Raw genomic sequence first — 15,259 nt, forward strand, 5'->3', positions numbered from 1 at the left:
GTTTCTTCCTTTAGTTTTTGTTTTGCTTGACAACCCCCCACCACCACCCCCCCCGCCGCTCCTCTGCATAAAGCAGTTCATAAATTCAACGAAAATTCTGATTTTTCTCCGGACACAACGGCAAAGATCAAATGTAGATACATCACATAAAACTGACATACTTGGTTAAACGAAGCACCATCAACAGAAAACAAATTTGAACGAAACACCACCATCCTAACTTAAACCAAGCGCCATCTACAAGCATGGATACTTTAAGGTAGCACTCTTCCCGATCCCCTCTTTTATTCTATCCTCATATTAATTTAACAAGTTATTCTCCTCGAATCAAGATTACTAAAGAATAAAATGCTAGTATTACAGCATAACTAATGACATCTGTTGATCTGGTATATGTTGGATTTTGGGCCTAAATTCTAAACTATTTGTCATTAAGTGCTAGGAAAGATGGATTAATATTCTCAAACCATATTTGTTTATCTCACGTTGGAATAATTAAACACAAGGTTCCAAATTGAAACACTTGTTCATGGTGGCTATGGGATTAAGCCTTGGATTAGTTAATTCCATGTTATCGTTTTAAATTCTCAATGATTGTTCTCCCATTTAATTGACAGTTGACAACAAATTAATTTATCTAAACGACAGATTACGGCTTAAACCGTTTGCTAATTAGATAGTTTAGAGATGGGTTGTTTGAATTAGTCCCAAATAAGCAGTGTAAACAAATGATAATCATGTTTTTAACATTATATGATTAGCATTATATTCAACAAAATCAGGAACTCATTTATTTTTTGCAACTTTGGTGTGGTCTAAGCTGTTAAGTCCACCCCAATGTCTTATTTCCACACCCATTATAAAATGATACTTTTATTGACAAATTTATCCTAATATAAAATGACCTTTAAAGACCTAAAAACCAACCAATCATGTCTTGCCACATAATTATTAGTTATATTGATTCTTTTTAAACAAATTATTAGTTATACTAATAAAAAAAAACCTAAAATATCATAAATAAGAAAAAGAAAAAAAATATCATGAACCCCACAAGCTTTCCTGGGGAAGGAAGTTCAGAAATTAAACTTATCAAGAAGAGGGTGAATTCGGTCTTGACAAAGCAAAGCCTCGAGGCTCGCAATAAAGCGCATGTTGTGGAAGGTGTGATCAAGCTTCACCAGAGAGTAGAGCAAGTTAGTCTTCATGACTATTATAATGTTGAGATAGATGAGGAGAGAAGCTCATAGTCCAGATTACATTAAGGGACTCACGGATCCGACACTCGTTGAACTCCGATCGTGTTTGGTGTTTTGGAACAATTTGGATACCTACCATATACTAAATTTGGAGGAATTTGATGTTAGGGAAAGCCAGTGCAACACCAAACTATGAGTGAAGCTCTTCCAATTTAATCACACTCTCTCTTGTGTAGTTTGAATTCAAATGGAAACAATAGAAATTGGGTACTGGAGTGGTTTTCGAGACGTGGTGGTGCTGTGATGGTTGGCGATAGAGGAGAGGCGCTTGGTGTTGGGGATTTGGGGAGTCGGTAGTGACGGTTCTGCAAATTTTCTGGGGAGAGGGCTGCTGCTGGTGATATTTGGAGTTCTTGGGTATTTTCATTTAGTGGTAATTGTTTTTTTTTTTTAATTTGTAATAATTTTTTTAAAGCCAGAAAAATTGAAAAAGAAGTATGTAGGGTTATTTTGGAAATAATGGTGGTGGGAAAAGAGTTGATGTGTTTTTTCACTTTTTATGATGGATGTAAATATAAGGTGGGTGGGGAAACAAGACATTGGGATAGGCATACTCTTTGTCGTAAACAAAGAACTATTCAAATGGTATGCAAAATAGAGTTCTCAATTTGAACAGTAATGACGTTATTTCAGCCACTAATGGTGTATTCTTTTATTTTATTTTATCTAAACAGTATTTTACAATATATTCTTCTGAACTGTTATTTTATTTCAATATATGTTATATAAATTAGTTTCACTATTCAAATCAACTATTAATAAACAAGTGCATTTTTTTTTGGTTAATAAATTTTACTGAAAATATGAGTACACCTCTTGAAATTCAATTTTCTTTAATTAAAACTCATCATGATAAATTTCTCTAACAAAAACCCAATGATTAGGCCCCAACTAAGCAATATCCATAATTAAGTTATGACTTGACAAAATTTGTTTTTTTGGATGTCTAAATTACCCCTAATAACACTTACTTTGGGTATCTCACTTATTATCTACATTTATTTTACATTATTTCATTCACTTAAACGGAGATTTGGAAAAAAAATTTAAATGTCATGATTCCTATGCATTTAATAGCAAAAATTTACATGATACCAACGTTCCTTATATAGTTGTTTTCACATGATGCTAACTGTAACATCTCACATCGCCCAGGGGAGTGGATCCTCTAAGCGTTATATGTATATTCTCATCTCTACCTAGCACGAGGCATTTTGAGAGCTCACTGGCTTCGGGTTCCATAGGAACTTCGAAGTTAAGCGAGTTCGTGCGAGAACAATCCCAGGATGGGTGACTCACTAGGAAGTTCTCGTGTGAGTTCCCAAAAACAAAACCATGTGGGCATGGTTGGGGCCCAAAGCGGACAATATCGTGCTACGGTGGAGTCGAGCCCGAGATGTGGTGGGGGCCTGGGCCGGGATGTGACAATTTGGTATCAGAGCCAATCCATGACCAGAAGTGTGCCGATGAGGACGTCGGGACCCTAAGGGGGGTGGATTGTAACATCCCACATCACCAAGGGAGTGGATCCTCTAAGCCTTATATGTATATTCCCATCTCTACCTAGCACGAGGCCATTTGGGAGCTCACTGGCTTCGGGTTCCGTAGGAACTTCGAAGTTGAGCGAGTTCGCGTGATCCCAATCCCTGGATGGGTGACCCACTGAGAAGTTCTTGTGTGAGTTCCCAGAAACAAAACCTTGAGGGCATGGTCGTGGCAAAAAACGAACAATATCGTGCTACGGTGGAGTCGAGCCGGAGATGTGGTGGGGGCTCGGGCCGGGATGTGACACTAACAGGTAAATTAGTATATCCTACAAATATAAAAAAGTTATTTTATTCAAAATTATCAATATTTTAAATGTAACATAGGTAAATTATTTTGCACAACATATATAACAATATAAGTTCCTAGTAAATTATGTAATGACACATGCAAAATAATTTACCTACAAAATAAATAAATATTTTTTGTTCAAAATTAATTAAATACCAATATTTTGCAAAAAAAAAATATATAAAACAATTTACCTACAAAATAAAAGAATGTCGATTGATTGCACACTCTATATAATAATAACAAAATGTGGCTAGTATATATGTAATATCACAAGAAAAATAATTTACCTACAAAATAAAAGAATGTCGATTGATTGCACACTCTATATAATAATAACAAAATGTGGCTAGTATATATGTAATATTTTTTCGCCTATTGATTCAAATTAATTAATTACATATTATTTTCCATAAAAATATAGATAAATTATTTGTACACATCATATAATTTTGACAATATGTGTCTATTACATACATGCAAAATAATTTACCTACAATGATTGTCAAACAAATAAAAGAAATGAAACATATGATGGCAAGCGAAGTATAAAGTAAATAATTTTATAATAATAAGGCACTTATATCTCACAATTATGGTGGATAATTAAATTGATTAACATAATTAGAGTGTTGTGGCACAATTGTAAATAGTTTGAAAATAATAGGTATTTATTTGTTTACATGGCAGCCTACTTCAAATTTGGGTTTTATTTGGATGTTTAAAATGAGATTGGCTTTTGTCAAGGAAATCAATGTTGCATGGCCTTATATTTAAAGAACCCAAAATTTTATGTATTGTTGCAGTCATATTTAGAATAGAAATGTGATTGTGTAAGTGTATCTAGGGATATCTTTGAATATTCTCTTTAGTAGTTAATATCCTATTAAGAGTTGTAATCCTAAAAGGGTAAGGATTTAACCTATCATAGTACTATAAATAAAGGCACTATGGCATGATACAACACATCTCACAATTAAATCTCTCTCATTTCTCTCTTGTTGCCGCCGACCTTCCCCTCTCTATTCCCTTAGAATAGTTCAGTTAAATAGACCTACAACATATTATTAGCATGCTCTTGCCAAAAGCTAAGGAATTGAAGGATCGTAGGAGGAGGCTCTCTTCTACAAAATTCAAAGGCTTTTATTTGTTTTCTGCCAATAAGGTAAGCTTAAAATAAAGGAAGATATTTGAAACGACCATGAAGCATGAAAACATTCCCCATGATGCATGAACCCCCTATGTTTATATTTTCCTTTCGATATATATATTGTGTATGTTTCATATATTTGTCAATATATATGTTTCATTACACAATTATATTGCTTTGTGGAATTTGTGAGTCAAAGCATATAAATAAATTAGAAGCAATTTAGGGTTTTTCAAACCCTAGTTATGTCGAAAAAAAAAAAAATTGGGAAACTATGCGGCACAGCCACCGCACCACCTTAGCACCTCCGCCGAACATCGCCGTTGGCTTGAAGCCCAACTGCATGGAGCACATCATGGAACGGTGTTGTTATGACACCTTAGACCATATGGCAACAACCTTTTGTGCTTTGTTGCGCCGACATATACATGTTAGGCCTTCGGCCTGATAGGCTTACACGTGCCTAAAGCCCCGCAACCCAAACCGAGAAGCCTGCAGCCTTCTTGGACCTTGTCCCGCGCGTCCCTGGCCTAACTCCAGCAACCTTTGCTGCTAGGCTTCTTCTTGTCCCATGATTTGGCCTGCCTGCAGCATTCTATAACAAGCTAGGCTTTGCCCATCCCTCGGCCCACTTGCCCGAAACTCAGCTTCGGTTGGGCTTCCATGCACCCACCCGCAAACCAGCTTTGGGTTGGGCTTGCCTCATGCCTTGTTTTTGGCCTATAAGCAAGTAGCTTTTGCTGCTGGGCTCCCCAGACCACACGGCCCAGAGGTCTGAAGCCCTCCTATGACCCAATCAGCCTGCAGTCGAATTGCAGGGCCCACTCCCATGTTATTTTTTCGACCCAATGCCACTTTTTGGCATCCCCACGTTATAAATCATGCCCAAAATAATTTTTGGGGTACTTTGGTTTACGATAATTTATCCTAATTTAATTATCACTTGATTTTTCACCAATCGAAGCTAATATGACCTATTTGTCATTACTTTGCTTCCACGATCGACCCCGTTTGGTCCCGATCCATTGAATTAATTAAAAGTGACCTACAATCCATTAATCTGATCATTAATCCAAAATTATTGACCTAAGTATCACTTTTGGACATTAACGATTCAAAAATTTATTTTTATACTTTGAACCGTTGACATCCTTTCCTAGTCCCCAAGCTCTCACACTTGAGTTCTTACAGCAACTCAAATCCACTACACTTAAATCAGCATATTGCATTATGTGTTCTTGCAGGAACCTCTCCCTTATGAACTAATCATTCATAAAACTAAATTGAACATGTAGTTTCATATTTAGTGCCTTTGAAACCCGAAGTTTTCATTCAAAACTTACCACATGAAACCTGTAGCTTTCATGCATAAATTAAACCAATACATGTCTATAGAACCTAAATGTTCTACGATGTATATCTATGGATTACTATATGATTAACTACGTTTTTTTGTACCATCTGCTTTAGGGACATGTAGAACTTGAACAAGCTCAATTTCATCGCTCTAGAAGTATATGGAAGAAACTACCTGAAGTGGGTTCAAGACATGAAGCTCCATCTTACTGCAAAGGGTATTAGAGCCACCATCGGGGCACCTATTGACGACAAACTTGTCGATGAAGGTCATAAAGCTAATGCAATGATCTTCATTTGAAGACACATCCATGATGCACTGCAGACAGAGTACCTCGCTGAGGAGGACCCATGCACTCTCTGGCTGACCGTTTCGATTACCAAGAAGACATCTACTTGCTTAAAGCAAGACACAAGTAGCAACATCTTCGTTTCCAATACTTGAATGAATACAACTATGAAGTTTGTAGAATTTGATCACTACTTAAGTTCTGTAAAGTGAAACTAACTGAATCAGATCTCTTGGAAAAGACCTATTCGACCTTCTATACCACAAATATTGTCCTACAACAACAATATAGGGCACAGAACACCAATTTTTTGGATTTGATCTCTGTTTTACTTCTCGTTGAAAAGCAGAACTAGCTTTTGATGAAAAATAATCAAGCTCGACCCATTGGCTCGAACGCAGAGCCTAAAATGCATGCGACCAATTCTAGCAGCCACAAATGATGCAAAAATCGTCGTGGCCATGGAAAGGGGCGGCAAGCCCAACCACGGGCCCAAGGTTCACATAATCAAGGCCCACCCAAGGGAGTAAATATGACCCAGCAGTGCCAACCCTTTGCACCTAAGGCCCCAAACTTCAAGAATAAGGGAAAAGCTACCGTTTAATTGGCTTCTACTGAAATAGACATGTGCTACCACTGTGGATCAAAGGATCATTGGTCACACGTATGTTGAGCTACCCTTTAGGCCATTGCCAAGTATCATTCTTGTTGTGAGTCTAACTTTGCACATGTGGATCATCCCGAAGATACTACTACATCCATGGAGATATCAAATTTTCAGGAGGCATCAGCTCCTATGGAAAAATAAGTTTTATTCTTCTAGACATGTTTTTAGGATGTTTTACCCCTAGTGGCCGAACCTACTAGGTGTGGTCGGACCTCCCCTAATTTCTAGGTTTATGGTTTAATTTTTGGACAATTTTTCTAAGTATTTGGAATAATTTGTTTGGTTTTGGTTTGTTTTGAATTATGGATAATTGTTTTATGGATATTATTTCTTGAATTGATTAATTGAATGAATGGAATTATATTTATGCATGTGACCAATTCAATCAATTTATTTCTAGGTATATGTCTAGTGGGAAAATTAATTGTCTGGCTGATAGTGCGGCACACCATATTGCGCGAGTGACATTATTTTACTAACTTTGTACCTAAGAAAGCACATCTGACAACTCTCTTAGGCTCATCCAACCTAATTGAAGGATACGGAAAGGCTCGTATCACGTTGTCTAATGGTATTGTCTTAACCATTACAGAGGCCCTCTATTCTTCAGGTTCCGGAAGAATGTTGTTGAGTTTTAAAGGTATTTGAGATAATCAATATCATATATTGAAATCACTAAACATAATGGATATGAATTTCTTTATATCACGAGTATGGCCAGAAGTGTATTCACGAGAAGTTGGAACGTCTCCTGAGTAGGTTGCACATAACAACCATTCGCTGCATAAAAGCCCACCATATGGCCGACCTTGTGCCTAAGTTCCAGAGCACTTTGCTGCTTTGGCATGACTGTATAGGACATTTCGGATGTGACATGATACGCCGTGTCTTCAAATCATCACATAGGCATCATTTACCTCCTTACGTTGGATTCCCGCCATGCAAAGCGTGTTCTTTGGGGAAGTTGAATACTCAACCCTCGATTACAAAGATTATTCAAAACCCTCTTAAGTTTTTTCAAAGGAGTCAAGGGGATATTTGTGGACCTATCCAACCAACATGAAAACCATTTCGCTACTTTATGGTGTTGGTTGATGCATCGATACGATGGTCAAATGTTTGCCTATTGTCCACACGTAATGCTGCAGTTATGAAACTTCTAGAATAAATTATTAAGCTAAAGGCTCACCACCCTAATTATCCGATCAAGTCGATTCGACTGGATAACACTTGAGAGTTTACATCACATACTTTTGACAATTATTGCATGACAGTAGGGATTGAAGTGGAACATCTTGTACCCCATGTTCACACCCAAAATAGCCTGGCAGAAGTTTTCATAAAGCACATTCAATTGATAGCTTGGACTTTGATTAAGCGAACAAAAATGCCAGTATCTTCCTAGGGCTATACAATATTGCACGCAGCTATGTTGGTCAACCTGAGGCCTACCGCTACCCAACCTCATTCACTGTTACATTTGGTTACTGAATACAAGTCTGACGTCTCACATTTATGTGTGTTCGGGTGTGCGGTTTATGTGCCAATAACACCGCACTACGTTTTAAAATGGGTCCTCAGAGAAAAATGGGAATATATGTCAGTTATGATTCGCCATCAATTATTCGCTATTTAGAGCCCTTAACAAAATATCTTTTTACCGCACGTTTTGCATATTGTCACTTTGTGAAACAGTCTTCTTGTCGTTCGGGGAGATAAGCATGCTAACGTTACTGGAGAATGTCGCGAATTGTCGTGGTATGCTCATACTATGCCTCATCTAGATCCCTGCACTGCCCAGTTTGAAACTGAGGTGCGACAAATTATAGATCTTTAGAGCATTGTTCAAAGCATGCCAGATGCTTTTACTGATCTAGCAAAGGTGACAAGATCACATATACCTGCTACAAACGCACCTGCAAAGATAAATGTACCCCGCGTACGTCATAATCCCATCTGGGAAGGCTGGACCGTCCCAAAATGTGGGGAAGCCGCACCTTCCATATGGCCCGGTCATTGAAGGCTAGCCAATCATCTGTTCCGACCCTGAAGCATGGCAAACCCCCTGGTTCAAAGGATTCACAACCCAGGAAGAGGAAATCAATATCAAATAGTGACCCTAGTTTGAATCCGACCATCGCTCACTCATCTGTTCTAACGCATGAGGTTATTATAGATTACGGTGATGTCTTAGATGAGATAACCCGACCTTCCGAGAATCGTGAGATTTCGATCCACTACGTAGTATTGGATGAGGTTTGGAATCGGAATGAGATGATCGTCGACGATGCATTTGCGTACACAGTAGCTACTAAAATTATGTTTAATGATGATATTGAACCACATTCTACTGCTGAATACCAATGTAGAACGGATTGGTCAAACTGGAAATAAGCAATCTAGGTTGAACTCGATTCGCTTGCGAAACGTAAGGTGTTTGGACCTATAGCTCATACTTTACCATATGTGAAGCCCGTGGGCTATAATTAGGCTTTTGTGAGGAAGCGTAATGAGAAGAACGAAATAGTGTGATACAAAGCACACCTCATAGCGCAAGGCTTCTCTCAGCGCTCTAGGATTGATTACGAGGAGACGTATTCCCCCGTAGTGGACGTCATAACGTTCCGCTACCTAATCAGTTTGGTAGTTTCTGAAAAACTACAGAAATATACATGAAAGTTCTAGAATGACTTCCATTGACTGGTTTAAATAGTTCTAGACCATGGAACACTCTCTTGATTAGATTAAGGAGGTTATTCTCTAGATTGAAACAATCCAGGAAAATGTGGTATAACCGTTTGAGTGAATATTTGAAATGTCAGGGTTATGTGAACAACGAATTATGCCCATGAGTGTTCATAAAGAAGTCACATTCCGAATTTAGGATCGTTACAGTTTATGTCGACATGAACCTCATCGGAACTCCTGTAGAGCTTGAGGAAATTACCGCTTACTTGAAATCGAAATTTAAGATTAAAGATCTTGAGAAAACTCGATATTTCCTCGGCCTGGAGATCGAGCATTGTTCAGATGGAATCCTAGTACATCAAGCGAACTACACCCAAAAGGTGTTATGACGTTTTAATGAGGATAAAGCGAAGCTTTCGAGTACTCCTATGGTCGTTCGGACTCTAGATGCTAAACGAGATCCCTTCCATCTAAAGGAGGATGAGGAAGAGATTTTGGAACCTAAAGTTCCATACCTAAATGCAATTGGGGCTTTATTGTACTTGGCTCAATACACTAAACCTGACATCTCTTTTGCTGTTAATCTTTTGGCTAGATACAACAATGCACCTACACGCAGACACTGGAATGGTGTTAAAGACATTTTTTGCTACCTTAAGGGTACGACGGATTTGAGCTTGTTCTATACCCACGAATCCTCAAGATGTGCCGGCCTCCTCGGTTCTCGAGTTGATTCCTGCCTTGTTGGTTTTTCATATGTTGGATATCTGTTTGACGCGTATAGGGCACGTTCTCAAACAAGCTATGTCTTTACCGTTAGAGACACCGCTATATCTTAGAGGTCTACCAAACAAATGCTAGTTGCAACTTTTTCAAACCATGCTGAGATTCTCGCCCTGCATGAAGTATCGCGTTAGTGTTTTTGGTTGAGAGCAATCATGGAACATATTCGAAGCACTAGTGGTCTACTGCCATTATTGACCTTCCTATGATGATCTTTGAAGACAATTCAGTGTGTATCAAGTAGTTAAATAAGGGATATATCAAATAAGGCAACACCAAGCAAATATGTTCCCAGACAACCTGGCCGATCTCTTCACCAGTCATTGCCCAAGTCTACGTTTTAGAAGCTCGTCCAAGGAATCGGTATGCGTAAACTATCTGAGTTGGATCGCTTGTAGTTCTCTTATTTGAGGTTTTAACAAGACACCCATTTTGGGATGATCATACTCCGTTGAGTTCTCTTATTTGATGTTTGTTTTAGACATTATGCATACTTCTCACTTTTCTCCTTAGTCTATGGGTTTTTCTCCTACCTTGGGTTTTACCATAGTGAGGTTTTGTGAGTTTTACTACCAATGCATACTTTCTTTCAAATTTAAGACTCGCATTCACCCGTTGTGCCGTTGACTTCATCAACTGTTCTACCTTATCTGCTGAAGATCTGATGCAATGTTTAGTTAAGCATTTACACACTCAAAGAGGAGTGTTGCAGTCATTTTTAGAATAGGAATGTGATTGTGTAAATCCTAGTGTATCTAAGGATATCTTTGAATATTGACTTTAGTAGTTAATATCCTATTAAGAGTTGTAATCCTAAAAGAGTAAGGATTTAACCTATCCTACTACTATAAATAAAGGCACAATGGGGTGATACAACACACTTCACAATTAAATCTCTCTCTTTTCTCTCTTGTTGCTGCCGGCCTCCTCCTCTCTATTCCCTTAGAATAGTTCAGTTAAATAGGTCTACAACATGTATATCTATACTACCTTATGTAGAATATTTTTTCTAAACAAAGATAAATACCATTATATCCTTCCATACATAATTTTAAAAAATCTGGAAAAAGAAATAAAAGTAATTTCGTACTAAAAAAATATTTTCATTTTTTATTCCCCCCTCCATGACACACCCCGACCCGGGATATCCATGTGGACCCTGAATCAAGTTGTGATGGTCGACCCCCGGAAGGTAACGAAGCCATAAAGTGTAGTGAAGTGAAAAAGGTGAATAAATTTAAACCTAAAGATGCCTAAATGTAAAAGTGCGCTTATGAGTGAGAATGAACCCATTTCACATGTGATGTCAGAGCATAAGGACAGTAAAATTAGAATGAGAATTATACCATCGAAGGTAATCTCCAATACCAAGATTTGCCAAGAATCCTTGTTGACACGAAAGCTTAGCTACAAAAACCTTGAGGGGCGAAAAACAAGGGTGAGTAGGCCTAAAAATAAAGTTTTGTAAAACCTTTTCGAAAACATAATAACCCATCACCGTAAAACAAGTATAGTTTCCAAATTATACATACTACGTATAGTATGAAAATACTTACCATAGCCTACAATATCTCAAGTATTCAGTACGTCACTACATTGCGTAAATAAACACCTAACGTCCAATAATTATATAATCTCTCATAACAAACATATCATATTGAGTGCTCATCGACATATGCTGGCACACAAGTTCATGCAGAGGTATTTTGACATGAACATGACTAGGTGTAAAGAAATGATTTACACTTTAGTACTATAATCATGTGAAGACTGGCACTATGCGCATCACATATGAGTCCTAATTGCCTATAGAAATCTCGGACAGGACTGGCATCTACAAAGGATCTAAAGTGAGCGTATGGTGCAATGTGAACATACACTTGAAGCTTGACCCTGGCCTAGGCGAGCACAAACACCAGTGTAGCACACGATGAGCAGATAATATAATTATGATCATATAATGATAAATCGATAATTCTAGTCAACCATAACACTATTCATGGCCACAAATATAATTAAAGCATCCCATAACAATATACATACTTGTGTATCCTGCAGGATTCAGAATAATTTCATAATTCTTAACACTACGACCCTTCTTATAAGCGTTAAACTAATTATGGCAATCACGTTGAAAAATTCTTTATTATATATATATATATATATATATGTGGAAACTAAACAAACAAATATATATACTATAAAAAAGAAAAGACTCACTCATAGATACTTGCAAAGATCGTCGATGCTAATCGTACCTAAGCATAATAGAGACCCATTAGTAAAACTCAATTAAAACATTTGAATTTGGAGAAACGGATAGCGGACTGGAAATCAGTGCGTCGAAATACGTTAAGAAGGGTCCCCGGTAAATTTTGCATAAAGCCAACAGTCAACCTAAAAAGTCAACTGAGCCGCCCTAGCGGTCAACTATGTTAAAACTTTGGAACTTCACTAAATGGATGTAAAAAGCAGACTTGAGGCATCGAAATTAGCCTAAGAGGGTTTTCGTGAAAATTTTGAAAAAATCAACTCAAGGAATATTCCATAGAAAATTCAAGGAATATTCCAAATCCATTAAGAAGTAAGCTAGACTGGATCTTAGGTTAATGGGTTAACAGGTTTTCGGCTTAGGGCTTTTTTTTTTCTTTTTTCTTTTTCTTTTCTCGACCGGGTGCCGCTGCAACCGTTGGAACCTAAAGATTTGGCCAGGGTTTGTGTTCGCGGTGTGAAGCATCAGGCTTGGTTCTTATTCGCGATGATTACGTGCCGTAAACAGATGGTGGTCAAGATGGTTCGCCATGAAACATGGTGTCGATGGTCGCCATTATCGTCTCTGAGCAGTGAGTAGAGTAGGTGAGGGAGACAGAGGGTCCAAGTGATAGTGTGGCTTTGGGGTTCTTTTGTGTCTTCGTAGAGGAGAGTTAAAGATGTTGATCAAATGAGTGGTCGGTCTCGCTGGAGTTGGTGAGGCTGGTGGTTCACGGGGAGGAGAACGAGAGAGATGAAGGTGCAAAAGAGGTGAGAGTGTAGAAAGAGAGATAGCGGAAAGTGTGGGAGAAGAGAGAGGGATCCAAATGTTTTGCAGATGACTGACACGTAGGAAGAGATGATGGGAGAGTTTGGTGGTGTGGTGTAACAACCCGTCCTGGAATTTACAAAACGAAAGGGCTTTTTTGTAATTTCACTGAGTTTGGGATATTTATTTTGAATTTATGCTTTTGGTATTAATTGGTCTGCCTAAGGGGGCCCACCCTTGATGTTGTCCCCCCGACCCAAATCCCTCAACTCTCTCTCTCTCTTTCGCAGCTTACTCTCATTCTCTCTCTCTCTCTCCCTATCCGTGAGCAACACCCATACCCACACACACCTACATACTTGCTAGGAGGCAACCTAGCTGGGTTTGTGTTCTTTCCTTTTAATTTTGTCTTTTTGGTTTTCTTTTATTTTCATTCCATGTGCACTCTACCTATTCGCATTGCATGATTTCCTTTCATTTTTTAGCATTGAGGACAATGCTTAGTTTAGGTTTGGGGGTGTTGGAAATTGAAAATTTTCTTTTGCTTTTACATTTTGGTTAAAGTTTGCTTTTGCTTATTAATGTGAATGTATATGATGGCTGTGTATACAATCTAACTATGGTGTTGTCATGAAAAGTTCCATATCATAATTTTTGTAGTTCACAAAGTTATTACTCTTGAATTATGATGGTAAAAGTATCATGCTCAAATTCTGGAAGAATAATAGTGGAGACTACCCTAGTGAGTTATTTTGAGCCTATTTGCTTCTTTGAGAGGGTTTAAAAGTGTTTCTGCTCCTATCTTTTTCTTTCAGATTCACTTTAAATGATCTCATTATTTCTTATTGATTGAATGCTAAGAATAATTCACTGTTGCAGATACCATGTGTTTAACCTATGAATGAACTCATTGAGATGATGTTAGGCTATGCATGTTTTAACCACTAAAAGGCCTAATTCCCATCCCTTTGTGTGCTCCATTCACCCTTGTTGTAGCCGAACACTTTTAACATGATTCTTCCATCACCCACACCAAACTCTACCCATCTTAGTGCATTCCAGCCATACCTTATAGTTTGGGGAATACCAAAGTGATGAAGACAAAGATAGATTGAGCTCTAGACTAAGAACATGGATAACATGTGTTGGAATTGTAAAAAAATAAAAAAATAAAAAAAAATACAGAAAAAAAAAATTAAAGAAGAAGCAATTCCCAAATATTCCCATTATTATGATGGGTCCTGGACGCCAAGAACAAATAAGAAAGACCAATTCAAGTGAAGAACTTACTGGTTTCACAACATATACACTTTGGTATGTCCCATACTATAGTATTTCCTATCCATTCTTTCATAGCCCCTAGCCTAAGCCTTACATTACAACCTTGTGAAAGACCTAGCTGATCTTTGGGGATATATTCATGGGTGCTAGTAAGTATGTGTGCTATCCATACTCTTAGTGTTTGATTCCTTTCATGAGATATATTCATAAATTGTGCTTTTATTTCATATTTCATATGTGAGAATTTTGATTCCCTTTTACATAACTTCACTCACATATGTTTGATGAGAGACAAAACCTTAGATCTAAATTTGAGTGACAATCTATGAGAATTAGAGTTGAGGCGAATTCTATCTTCAGTCTTTGAGTATGGTGCTTTTGAAGTCATGAGTCATGGAGCAATACTTTTACACTTCACACATGATATGATTCTTTGAAGTGGTAGTGTTTTGTTTGATGGTATGACTAAGCATTCATTGGTTCTTATTAGTTTGTTTCAAGTGAGTTTTAACCTATTTATTTGTCGAGTCTGTAGATGTTTGTGGGCGTCATCGCTGTAAACCCTCAGGAGACACAACTCCTCCTACTAGGGACACCTAGAGGTTTAAAGGATTGTTGCACATGCTCATTGCAATCATTTAGCCAGCAAACGTGGTCTAGTTAGATTTTTCTTTGTTTTGTTTGTTTTCAGTTTAATTTTGCTCGAGGACTAGCAAAAATCAGGTATAGGGGTATTTGATAACTAATATATTTCATATATTTATACCATCCATTCCTAGTCCCTTTGTGATATTTTTGAGTTAAACTAGTTGCATTTTACCCTCTTTTGTGTTAGTGTGCAGCTAATCGTATTTTGGAGCTCAGTTGAGGACAAATAAGGCAAAATGCTGCTAAAAGTGGAGAATTGAATAAAGATGCTGATGTAGACAA

Source organism: Malus domestica, chromosome 02 (genome assembly GCF_042453785.1).
Source record: "Malus domestica chromosome 02, GDT2T_hap1".
Lineage (NCBI taxonomy): Eukaryota > Viridiplantae > Streptophyta > Magnoliopsida > Rosales > Rosaceae > Malus > Malus domestica.